This window comes from Lemur catta, chromosome 5, assembly GCF_020740605.2.
Source record: "Lemur catta isolate mLemCat1 chromosome 5, mLemCat1.pri, whole genome shotgun sequence".
Lineage (NCBI taxonomy): Eukaryota > Metazoa > Chordata > Mammalia > Primates > Lemuridae > Lemur > Lemur catta.
Window position 1 is genome coordinate 8,119,931 of NC_059132.1, and position 13,399 is coordinate 8,133,329.

The window sequence follows — 13,399 nt, forward strand, 5'->3', positions numbered from 1 at the left end:
ACAGTCGTGGGGATGGCTGCACTGACACCAGATGGCTCCCAGGACCCCTGAGTTCAGATCCGTACCTGGAAACACCAGGAAGACATGTTGACTCCTGAAAATAGGCCCGGAGTCAACATGAAGCTGATAGACCATGACAGCGGGGTTTATGAATCAGCTTGAACATACAAAAAATGAAATCCCTTTTTGTTTCTGGAGGAAACCCCAGGGGCATGAAAAGCCCTCCTTTTTAACTTTGCTTACAATTTGCCTATATTTTGATCAGTGGTTGGTCCAGAGTTCCTTGCCAATCCACTATTTGTTAAAGGATAGGAATACAGGAAGTATATGAAGTGATAAAACCATAAGGCAGCAACCTTAGCAGGCCCCTGGGCATTTACACAAATTGCTCTAATAAATGAATCCATTAACTAAGTGAACTCAGGCATTAAGTGTAATGGAAATTTATAAGCTCTGCTTCTCGTTACTATTTTCTTTTTATTGGCTGTCAGGGAAGGAGATTATCTGTGTTGTGCTAGGAAACGGAGGAGATCGAGTCCAATGAGCTCCATGTCATCATCGCACACCGAGCCCAGCCCTTTGAGATTTCAGGCAGTGGTGTGATTTTAGGAAAGCCAGATGACTTTCTTGATTTATCAGTGACACCAAAGTGAGAGGAACACCAAGCCTATTGGAACATCCGTGTAAAGGCTGACATACTCTGTCAGCTGTGGCCTCTAGAAGGGAACCTGAACTCTGACACATGAGCAGGGTGTGACGCACACGCTCTTGCCCAGGAATACAACTGTCAATTTTCAACGTGGGGTAGTGTGCGACCACTGCTCAGCCACGGCTCTGGGAGCCTGGGTGAGTCATCTGCTCCTTCCGAAATGTTTCCTCTAATAATCTCCACCCTGCCTATCACAAAGAGTTGTCTGAAAGATTAAATGGGCACAATATTCACAGTAGCACTTGAAAAGTATTAAAATGTGACCTGACCTGCAGGAGATAATGAGTAACTGTTTCTATTGAACTAGTTGAAGCCTGGTGTGGTCTACACCAGCTGTGATTAAATGCTTAATTTAAAATAATTGTTCAATTGGCTTGAAAAATAGAGTTTTTCATTCCCTCCCATATTTGACAGAAATGAGCTAAGCTTCCCCGCCCCACCTCCCGCCCCCGCCCCCCGACCCCCGCACCATTATTTAAGTCACAAGCATAGCAGGGAAGATGAAGGAGACAAAGGCAAGTCATGGTTATGGAGCATTTCAGACTCAGTTTATCAACGGGTATTATAGTGACATTTGTGAAGCCTGTTATTGCTAGAAGACGTTTGTGCTCAGCTTGGCCCTGGTGACTAAGCTGGAAGGAAAGACTTAATGGCTCTAAGAATCAAGGGAAGGTAAACACTGACGTTTATTTTCTGGTTTTGTTTTTAACCCCATCACTGTTTAAGCAATGCAAATACCCATGAAGGAAGACATTCTGCAAAGTGTATGAAGCCACTGGAAGTAGATGTATAAGCATCTGCTGAGATGATAATTGGGTGCATCCTCAAACCCAGCATCTACAAAATAGAATTCGGCTTTGGTTCCAAATAGGTGCTAAGTCCTTGCTCCCTGTCTCTATGAATGGCATCTTCCAAAAGCCTTAACTCTTCCTTAGAGATATTAAGTTTAGATTTTGTTAAGTCACATATGCATTTTAAATATTAAGGGTAACTACTAAAAGAAAAGAAGTATTAACTCCAACCAGCAACTGGTAGGGGTAAGAGGGATGAGGTGGAATAAATAAAATTGTACTTATCCAAAAGAATCTAGAAAAAGAGTAGAAAAGTAAAAAAAATTATACAAAATTAGATGGCAGAAATATATCTAAATATATTTTATCATCACAATAAATGTAAATGGACTAAATTTACTAGCTGTTGGATTTCTTTAAAAATCCATCTACACTCATTAGAAGAGACACATTTAAAGCATAAGGACACAGAAAGGTTAAAAGTAAAAAGATAAAAAATAGGTGCCAGACAAATGTTAACAAAAACTAAAAGTTGCTGTGGCTATATTAATACCAGATAAAATAGGTCAAAGGCAAAAAGTATGATTAAGGATAAAAGGAATCACTGCATAATGATCAATGGAATAAAGTCAACAGAAAGACATAAAAATTTCAAACAGCCTCAAAATATATAAAACAAACTAAAGGAGACAAATATATAAAGAGAAATTGACAAGTACACAATGATGGTGGGAGATTTCGGCACATTTCTGTCATAAATAATAGAGCAAACACAAAATATTAATAAGAATGTAGAAAATTAAAATACATAATTACCAAGCTTTATTGAATGAATGTATAAGAGAACCCTACACCCAACAATGAAGTGAACACCATTCTTGATTCTTATCCAGGATACATGGAACATTTACAGAAGGTGACCATGTACCAGGTCACAAGACAGGACTCAACCCAAATGGCAGAATTCGTTTCATTCACACTATTCTTTGGGTAGAATAGAAATCACTCCCACCCATCCAGTTGGTGACAATGCCTTTCGACTTTACCTTTTTACTGTCTCCTAAAACCATCCTCTCTTCTCCATCCTCACTGTTGCTGCCTTAGTGTAGACCCAACACCTTCTCTCACCTGGGCTGCTGCAGCAGGCAACACTGGTCTCTGTCCTCCAGCACTGCCAATCCACTTGCAGTCTTGCTAACTCATGAATCTGATCCCCGGCTGAAGATCTTTGACTGGGCCACTGGTCCCCTGCTGCCTTCGGGATAAGCCCAGACTGCTGCCGTGACCTGCGAGGCTTTCATCATTTGCTCCCTGCCTAACCCCATTACCTTTTCTCTTATTGGCCTCTTCTTGGAGTCCCCCACACCCTCACACTCACCCAGGCCTTAACCCAAACACCCTCCTGTTGCCAACAGAGCTGTCTCTCCCTCCTTTCCTCCACCCGTCTTCCACTGTGGCCTGGCTAAGTCAGACTCATCTTTCAAAAATTTAGCTCAACTATCTCCTCCTCCAGAAAGCCTTACTTGGACACATCCCCCAACCCCAGCCTCTCTACTCTTCCTCCACACCACACACACACACACACACACACACACACACACACACACACACACACACAGACACACACACACCCCCCCCCCACACACACACACGGGTTTGGATTAGTGGATTCCCCTGTGCTCCCAGAGCACCTCTTCCTTTACTGCACCACAGCACGGGCTGTGATTGTCATCTATATTCCCCGCTGACACCCTTGCATGGTTTCCCCTCTGGGACAGAGACCCCAGCCTTGGCATGGCCTGCAGGACTCTGGGGGGTCCAGCCCATGCTTCCTCCTCCGCTGCCTCCCCCACCGTGTTCTCTCCAAACTGGCCTCTGTTTCCTTGAAACCACTGCACTCCCTCCCACCCTAGGACCTTTGCCCATGCCGCGGGTGGCTCTGTCTGGAGCACCGTCCTCTCCTCCTTCCCTCTGCCCCACTCACCTGGTGAACTCCTAATTTTTCTTCAAATCTTAATTCAATTGTCAATTCCCAAAGAAAGCCTTTCCCGGCTTCCCTTAACTGGGCCAGGTTCCTCCAGTTCTCACAGGACCATTTAACATTTCTCCAGTGCTCTCACTTCAGTTTTTAATTACACATTCATTGATGCCTCTTGTCACGACTCTCTCTTGCTCACTGGGGTATCCCATGGCCTGGTGAGATGCCTGGCACCTATGGGCACTTGATAAATGTCTGTTGAATGAGCGAATGAATGTAATTTAGCTATGTTTACCGGACTGACTCCTTCATCAGTCTCTGAGGCCCTGAGACAGACACTCCGCCATTTCTTTCTTTCTATATCTAGCACTTAGCAAATACCTACACGTAACTGGTGTCATGTGTATTCTTGTTGATGAAAGGGCCAGTCCCTTCTCAGGAGCCTCTAGTGGAAATATCTTACCAGGAGACCTAACTAGCAGGTGGTATCCTACAGGTATTGACAAAGAAGCTAAGCCAAGAGCCTACGTGTATTTTAACTGGGTTCAAATTAAACTGGAATACCCTACCCTTGGTTAAAAGCAGGCCCAAACCCTATTCCCATCTTGTAGCAAATACTTTTTTACTTCTGGTGAAATATTAATATGATGGAAATTAAGGATCTCAGAAAGGAAGGGGTCAGGTACTTTGGTCTCAAGTCTGACTTCCTTATCTAACAACAACAACAAAAATGATTTGTAAGGCCTGGGAAAAAAAAAATTGCAGGTTTCGTTATTTCTGCCAGGGCACGTCAGGCCAGCAGGGACCCATATCATGCACCCTGGCGAAGGAAAGTTTGCTGAAGAAAGGGGTGCAATGTGCACTTTCCTCTGTCTGTACCCCTGCCCCACCTTCGAGGATCTGTACGGGGTCTGAGGAACAGTGTGGCCAGGGCTGAGTGGTCTGGGCTAGCCAGGGCATGCTGCTCCCCAGCCAGTTCTGCTCCCTGAGCTGAGAGCTCCTCTTCCAAAGTTGACAGTGAACTGTGGACTTGACTAGGGGATGGACTTGACAATGGTGTGTAGGAAGCAGCTCCTGCAAGTTGGTGAAAGCCAATTCTTAAATATATAGGAATTTTGCTAGTTGATTGTTAAACCATGAGCAGTTTGAAATCAGCCCTGGTGAGAATATTTATACCACAGAAATGGGCAAATGCTATAAATCAAGGCTTTATAATTCTCTCTTTCTTTTTTTCCCCCCTCTCATAGCTGGTTTACCAGCATCCTACTAGCTTGGGTTTGAATCGCCGTTGGACACTCACTAGCAAATGACTCCTTCTCACAGAGCCTCGGTTTCCCCTCTGCAAGTGGGACTGCATGACAGTAGCCACGGCACAGAGTCACCGTTAGTATTAAGTGATAGTGCCTAGAGAATACCAAGCCCAGTGTTCAATAGATGTTAGCTTGATTGCCACCATCTGCTTACCCTGCTGTTGGTTTTGCCAATCATCTGTGCTGTGGATTTAGGATTGAACAAACTTGATTTTTCCCATTTAGTAATATGTTAGCAATATTTGAAAAATACCATTTTCTAAGTGATAGGTTAGAATTTTTCATCATCACTTCTGGGCAATGATGCTGTCATGTGTTTAGATGCTGAACATGATGTGCTAGTGACAAGTCCTCAGTGTATTTCGTGGGTTTGCATGTCTCACCGTCCACAATGACAGAGAACCCATGGGTTTAACAGTCTTTCTCTCTTGTTCTTTAGTTTAGGATCCTTCTAATCCTACAGAATCCCCAAGTCACTAAGAATAAACTGTTCCCTGGCTTCCAGAATCAAATATTATTGGAGGGGAATCAGAATGTCTCATTCTAGATGTCAGCAATTTCTACTCCGCGCCTGCCTCAGGCAGAATGCTGCAGACGTCCTGAGACATTTAAAAGAGAAAAGAAAGGAAATGAAAAGAAAGAAAAACCTGAAATCCCTAATTCACAGTTCTGAAATCTACAAAGCTCTGAAAACTAGAAGTTTCTTCATAACTTAGATTGTGGCAAAACCCGGCCCCAACTATCCTAAAACTTAAAGTCTTTATTTATCCCACTTTGTGTTAATATTTATATAATCTGGTACAGAATTATTATCGTGTTTGGTCCTAGGGGACTGTCCCAGACCCCACTTGCATTGTGCCATAGTGTATGATATGTGTGCCATGCTGTCTTTCTAAAATCCCCCAAATTCTGGATTTGGAAACATATCTAGACCAAGGCTTTTCAAATAAGGGATTAAGGACTGGTAGTGGAAATCAGTTTTTGCCTTTAAGGAGTTTACGATCTAGCCAGACCCATGGAGCCAGGCTTCAGATGAGGGGGCATAGGTGCTTGGACCCGGCCTGGCAGGAAGCGGGGGGCCATTAATCTGCTCCAGCTCAAGCCCAGCCTCAGCTCACACGCTCCTTAGCGAAGCATCGGGAAGTGTAAGAGACACACACCTGCACCCCCAAGGATCCCCTCCAGTCTTCTTTATGTCTTCCCTTGATTCTGGATCATTTTTTCCTCTACAGTCTGGTTTCTCCACCCACAAAACACTTCCCTGCCATAGAGCATCATTCACTTGGAGGTTAGGAATTTTTTTTGAGTGCTTAGAGAAAACAGCGTCCACTCCAAGAGGAAAAACAGAGTGCTCCCTGGTGCATCCGTGTGCTCGCTGGCCCCACTTCTGTCTGAACTTTAATGGTACATCCCGGTCCCGAGCGTCCTGCAGGCTCTGGGCCATGCTGATGACCTGTACACATCTTAGGAAATATCCTTCCTGCAGACTGACGCATTAAAGCCCCAGGGCTTCCAGCCAAATGCAAAGTGATTCTGCAGGGGCTCTGGCGGCCCTCCGCCCCTTCCTTAACCTCCTCTTACTGATGTGTCTCCAAAAATCTTTTGAATCTCTTGTGCAAGTTACAATTTCCAGAACCGACCCAGCAAGGACATTCCTTTCTCGAAGTCAGCCAGCCTTCCAACTCACAGGAAGGTGGTCTGTTTGCTGCGCTTTTTTTTTTTCCCCTTCCTGACCTAGAAAATTGAGCTTCTCCAAACTCAGTCTTTTGAAGTATGTGCCTGTTATCTGTTTGGAGTCACTGAGGGCTCGCCCTGCCATATGTTACCCAATAGCCTGCTCTTGACATGCCCATAAATAATAAAACATATCCATAAATAATGAGACGTACTTACAGTCCTAAGCACATTGCATACATTATTTTAATTAATCATCAGAGAAATTCTGTTAGGAAGGCATTTTGGGGAGAGGTAAATGAATACAGTGACACTTTCTGTGCGATCACCTACCCTAGCCTGTGTTGATGTCCCGAAGTTTCCAAGTTTAATTAACAGAAAAGGGACATTGCCCTGCACTGAACTCAAGGCATTGCTTTTTTATCCCCCATTGTGGAGCTAAGGGCACTGAGGCTCAGAGAGTTTCAATAATTTGTCTTAAGATCATGTAGCTAAATACATGTCAGAGCTGAGATCCGAAGGTAGGGTTTTCTCACTCCAGAGTCCTCGATTTTAAACGCTGAAGACATGTGGATAAGGGAATACGATGCCCCTTGCACTGGGTGGCTGGAGCTGCTCTATTCTTTTTACCCCCCAGGCTCTGTGACATGCGTTGGCCACTCCCCGTGTTCTACAGGAAGTACTTGTTTGCAGTGAATGGCGTCTTTGCAAGTTCCTCCCCTGACAGTCTGTCCTCTCCCACAGCGGTTTGGTGGCCTGCCATCCACGCTTTCCTGATTGTCACCCCTGTGCCTCCGCAAGGTGACCCAGCAGCAGGTGAAAGCACCTTGGCCCTTGTCGGGGCAGTCACTTGGCTTTGCTGATACAGGACTGGGGTGAGGCCTGAGACCTCTTCAGGCTGGGTTGGAAATGCCATGAAAAAGGGAAGTTCTCAAAACCTGAGAGTCACACCTGGACTCTGGTTTCTGCTGTTTTAGTAACTACTTGAAAACCGAGCAAGTAACTTAACCCTTCCGGCCCCTGTGGCTCATCTGTCAAATGAAGCTGTTGAGAGGGCCGATCTGGTCCGGGGCCAGGGGGGAGGAAGGGGGCCTTGTGGACAGTGAGTGCTGGGAAACGCCGGCTGTTACTGTCATTGTTAATAAGAGCCCGTGTTTAGTGGGCTGATTATTTGAATTTTTATAGCACTTGGGTGTTCACAGAGCTTTTTATGTTAACGAGCTTCTCTGGGCGGCTGCTGTGGAGACATCAGGTCAGGCACTTTATAATCATTTTGCATTTGCTGCTCCTCTGTCAGATGGGCTAGCGGACACCTCCCCTGCCTCTCCAGCCAAGAGCAGTGTGACGCAGTGACGCAGAGTGAGGAGCAGCTCACCGAAGCAGGACTGCGGCTTAGCCAAGAACAAAAACCCTCGGTCCCGACACATCAGTTTATGATGTCGCCCCTCTCTTGGGCGGGCTCATTTCCAAGGGGCCCAGGCTCCCTCAAAACATTAAAAAATGAAAAGGACAAAACTCACATTTCTGCCAGACAGATGATATCCAGGCGTTTCTGGAGGAACAGTTAGCAGTCCCAGCATGCGGTTTTGTGTATTAAGGTACCTGGATACGAAAGAGGAATGTAAACCCCATGGAGCTCGCTTCGTATATCAGAGTCTATTCTAGATCTTGAAAGGGGGCCATGGAGGCCCCAGTGGTGCCCTGAGAGCTACGTTCCTGCAGAGGCAGCCAGCAGCAGGCAGGACGCGGGCAGGGAGCAGGGCCCACGGTTTGCAAAGGGACCCGGTGGATGTCACGGCCAAGGGCAGGAAGAAAATAATCATTTGCCCCAGCGCCAGCCTTCCAGGGCCCAGTGTTTGTAGAGCCTACATTAGGACAACATAACACTTGCTTCCTTTTGCATTTTTTCTTTTTAAGGACTTGGGCTATTTTTAGAGGTTCTTTGCAGTTGCCAACTCTCTTTGGTCCCACACAAATAGTCCTAAAGGGACCATTCTCCCGTTTGCACCGTGTGCCCTGTTTCAGCACCTCCTGATGGCTCTCGTAGTCCTGTGACCACGTCACTGGTATTGCACACGTAGGGCCACACACAGCAGCCCTGTTGGCAGGAACCAGGTGGGTTTTATGGGGAGGAGATGGAGCAAGAGAACATCACCAAAGGCCGTGGGAAATGACTGGTGTCTGATAAAGGATGAAACGGCTTGGAAGTGAGTTGAAATCTTGTATCCAAAAAGCTAAGCTAAGAGATAAATCTGCCCCAGTATCTCGCATCTCCAGGAAGGTGCACACTGCAGTCAAGATGCCATTTATCAGCAGAATCACGAGGCTAGGTAGGTGCCGATAACAGTGACAGGGCGCTCATCAGTCACACGGGGCCTCTCTCGGGAGTTTTCTTTAATCTTGGCAGGTCGCTCAAAGCAGGGTTTGCTTTCATCCCTTCCACTCTCGTGGGCTCCCTCCTTGTTTGTTTCTTTTTCCTAACTGACCTTTCAAAGCCATTTATATCCTTCAATGTCTACTTCTCCCCTCTCATGTTTCAGAGATCACAGAACCACTCTGTTGGGTGGGGTTGTTTGAAAAATGGAGAATGTTTCAGCCTTTGAAAGCAGATTAGGCAACAACAAGGAAGGAGAAACATCAGTGACTTCTCCTTACTTCTCTGTGCTGTCACCTTTTTGCACATAATTCCCCTTGACATTCAAAGTCTACATTCCTCAGCGCCTCCTTGGCATCGTCAGGTTCAAGGGGCTCTTCTGGAATCCGCTAAATCCAGACATTTAGATAGGCCCCCGGGGTGCGGCGGGCAGAAGGCAGAACATTTCCCAATGTTTTTCGTGGTCATGTCCTCCTCAGCCCTCAGTGGTGAGAATAACTCTTCTGTAGCTCTGTTCTCACAGGAAATAAACAAATGAATAAACAGGTCTCGCTTTTCAAAATTGTTCTTCATGGGAGTAAGTCATTAGACTGTGAAATTTCCCGCTGTGTAGGGAGTTCGATGGATTTGATTTGCAAGGATTCTTACTCACACATGGCATTTTCGGGCAGGGCGTCTTCCTGCCTGCGTCTAATCACGTCGGGCCCCCCAGTCTAAGGAAGCCCTCCTCACTTCTCTGTCCACTGCCTCGGACCTAAATGTGCTTCTTTCATGGCATTTATGATAATTTATGATTTTATTTGCTTGTTTACCTGTGATTGCCTCACTCCGTGTAATTGCACACATTCCCAAATGTAGGCCTCACTAGGGCCCATTCAGGTTTGTTTTCCTCACATTACATTGTCATCACTGTTATCCATCCTGCTGGTTTTGTTGTTATTGTTCATCATGGGTATTTCTGTATTAAATTGGATCTTTGAAAAGTATTGCATAAAATATTATTTACCTTGCGTGCCGAGTACAATTTTTGCCTGAAAAAAATGCCTTCCCCATCTTGCCCTAATACTAGCCCTGTTAGCTGGCTGACTTCTCTGAGGTCTATGGGTCAAGCCCTTTAACTCTAGCGAACAGTTATCAAATTCACGTGCTTATTACCCACTGTCAACACCTGGTCCACCCCCCCATCACCTTCTGCAATAACCCCCTCTTTTGTTCCTGGTCCCCCACTGTCATTTTTATACACGGAGCCAGAGAGATCTTTGAGGCCCTGTATCAGATTGGCCACTTCCTGGCTTAAATCCCTCCATGGCTTTCCATTCTCATAAAGTAAAATCCAGACCCTTACCATGGCCTGCGAGACCCTGCATGGGCTGGCCGGGCCTCTTGCTCTTCCCTCCCCTCGCCCCCACATTCTGGCCACCCCATCTACCCTGGATCCTTGCACTCACTATGGTCTTCTCCCCGGGACGGCCTTTCTATAAATTGTTCCCTTCGCAGCAATGCCCTTCTCCAACAGTGTCCACTGGGTGGCTCCTACTGGCCTTGCAGGTGGTAGCCGAAGTGCCACCTCCTCAGAGCTCTTTCCTGGCCTCCCATCTAAGTTCAGTCCCCCTGCACCCCCATGATCGCCGTTTGCAGCCTCCTGTTCTTTTCCTGCCTGACGCTTACTGTCACGTGTAATTAATTATCCACTCATCCGTGCGTTTCCTAATTTGATGTCTTTCTCCCCCACTAGACTGTAAGCTCCCGGAGGACAGAAGCCACGTTTATTCACCATCCTCTCCCCAGCCTATGGCCAGCACAGAGGAATTGCTCAAATATTTGTTGAGTTACTGAGGGAGGGAGGGAATGAATGAATAGATAAATTTTCAGCTTGCAAAATCTTGTCCTAAGGACTCTGCCACACACTAAGAGACTTTCATGTCGCATTCTGCTCTCTGTTGTAATGAACTTTGCCCTTCTAAAGCAAGTGTTTTTCCCTTAGATTATTTTTATAGAAAAAAGTGAAGCAAATATAGAGATAATTATTGATTCTCACTCATCAAGTCCCTGTTCCTATCACCAACATCCTCCTGAGAGCCTGCTGCAGAATTCCTGGGAACCACAGGAAATAAGTCCACTAACCACTTGAAATACTCTTACAAAAATAGACTGGACTTGACCTTCTTCCTGTGGAAGGGCCTCTTTCCTCAAGGCAAACATTGCAAAGAAATTTTATCTGCTCTCAGGAGCTTCTCTCTTCAATCATTCTCCCAGCAGGATTTATCTGGACAGTCTCAGAACCCTGTTCTGAAATTATCCCCCCACTGGCTGGGTCATCACTTGAGCAAGTTGCTCATTTATTATTTCCCTGCTATTGTTTTTATATTAAGATGATAAGCTAGACAGACAGAAATCGAGGCCTGGGGGAGCTATTAGTTGTTCTAGTGCACACTGATATTCCAGTTTTATCCTCACTAGAGGTTAACACCATTTTCCTCAGACTTCAGTACAGGTGTTCTGCCTTTATCATTTTGATCATTGCCTCCTTACCAAATTCCTTACTGTAAAATTTTTCAAAAGTTACTGACAAGCAGTTTTATCTAATTTTATTAATTATAGGAAGCTTTATCTCTCTAATATTTTGCAAACATTTCCTATAAGTAGAAGGCCATCAGGAAGTTAGATACAATGAAAGGACAACAATGCCATCAACTTCTGCTCCCACGCCACTTCCTGCCTGTGGAGCTCTTTTGGTTATAAAGAGAGAAGAGCAATTCTTCTAGAAGAGTTGAAAACATAATTGGCCCAAGATAAAGTTTTCTCCTTGAATAAGCGAAACCATTTAAGGCGATTTAAAAGGGAGCTCCCTTTTCCTCTGCAGTGTTATTGAAAGATGTGTCTTAGTGCAACTCAGAACTTCTCTTGTATCAACAGGGACACAAGCCTCATACTTTTGGAAGCAAAGGGTTAATATTTATGGCCTGTTGCTTTACTGCTGTATCAACTCAACAAAAAAGCAGGGGATGCTAGTCCACTTAGAAACCCTTAGATATAAGGGAGTGATAGAAAAATTAGAAAATACAGATAAACAGAAATAAAAATTTAAAAAGATTGTCTATGATCATATCCACCAAGATAGCTTCTGTTAACTTTTCTGTCCATAGAGATCAAACCGCATTACAAAGTGGAATCATACATAAAGATAGATTCATAGTTGTCTTATAATCTGGTCTTTTATGATCTGACTTTTCTCAGTACATTAGGAATTTTTTCCTCATTAGTAAAGATAAATCTACATCTCCATTTGGAATAGCTGTGTAGGATTTCATTACATAAACATGCAAAACTGTGTTAACTAAACCTTTATTGTTAGACAGGTTGTTTATTGTTTGTCACTATTGTAAACAAAACCACTGGAGTCCTCTTTGCACACTATCCCGTTACTTCCTGAGGAAGAATTTATGGAATGGAGTTACTGGGGCAAAGCCACATGCATTTTGTTAAGTTTGCTACTCAGACATTTCAGAAAGTTAGTACCTGTTATGGGTAGAAGTTCCATTTTTCCTCCTTGACTTATCTGTACTTTTTTTCTGATTTATATGTCTGCTCTTCAAGGTAGGGGAGAAATGAATTTGAAAGTGTCAGATTTGCTGAGTTTGGTTTCCAAATTCCCTTTTAAAATGGGAGCCTTGATCCCTTTGCCTAAACTTGCTCCGAGGATGTGTGGCACCCACCATTCCTGGAATTTCACTGCCCCCATCTCTGCGCCTGTGGCCCAGCCTGAGGGATGCTATTCCAGCAGTGTGGGCTTGTGACCCTTGCCCAGGTCCAGCGTGCCCAGGCCAAGGGAAGCAGACTGCCTGCCTGTCGCACGCTGGCTGAGAGCCGCCTTGGAGGTGGCTTGTGCCTCAGACTCTTCCGTGACCACTTCAGTCCTTTGCACCACCCTCGTCTCTCAACTCCGACCTCTGTCCAAAGCTCATCTCTGACTCCTGACCTCTCCTGACCCCTGTTCAAACCTCACCTCCTCTGTGCCTCTGCAGGCAGTGATGACCCTATTTAATCCTGACCTCTTGTACAATCACCTGTGTTTTTTGTGTGTCCCTTTTGCCCACTGTAAATCTGTAAACTTCTTGAGAAAGGTCTCACTTCTCCCACTCATTACATGTGGGGCTCTTGTGCCCGGCACGGGGCATGATGTATCGAGGGCAGTCGATACATGCTTGCTGAAATAAGATCCAGTTAGTCTCCCAGATTGTGAAGTGAGGCTTGGCACAGCCTAGTAAAACATGGCAGACAGTTGAGAATTCTTGCTCACTTAGCACTCCAGATGGTGTCTGTGCTTGTACTGCAAGTAGGAAACAGCCTACATACTGGGAAAGATCTCTGGCTGGATTCAGGTCACTCCCCGCTGAATAGATCTACCTACGGCCACAGGCCAGTTGCTTAGCCTTTCTGTTTCCTCATCCGAATAGCACGTACTCATAGAGTCGCACAGATCGACTTCAATAATAACGTGTAAAGGGAATCGTGCAGTACCCAGCTTGTGCTAAGCTCACCACAAATACTGTTATGAATGTC

General features: G+C 45.3%; 1 protein-coding gene across 3 annotated transcripts in view; it reads right to left on the reverse strand.

The window, feature by feature from the left end:
• Positions 1-13,399, reverse strand: part of FGF1 (fibroblast growth factor 1) — an 88,123-nt gene that overhangs the window by 19,602 nt on the left and 55,122 nt on the right. The window contains exon 3 of one of the 3 annotated variants that reach the window (XM_045551095.1): positions 7,983-8,064. The exons of the other annotated variants lie outside the window; for them this stretch is intronic. The gene's annotated coding sequence lies outside the window, so the exon portion shown is untranslated. The remainder of the gene's footprint in view (positions 1-7,982; positions 8,065-13,399) is intronic. 3 annotated transcript variants of the gene reach the window in all.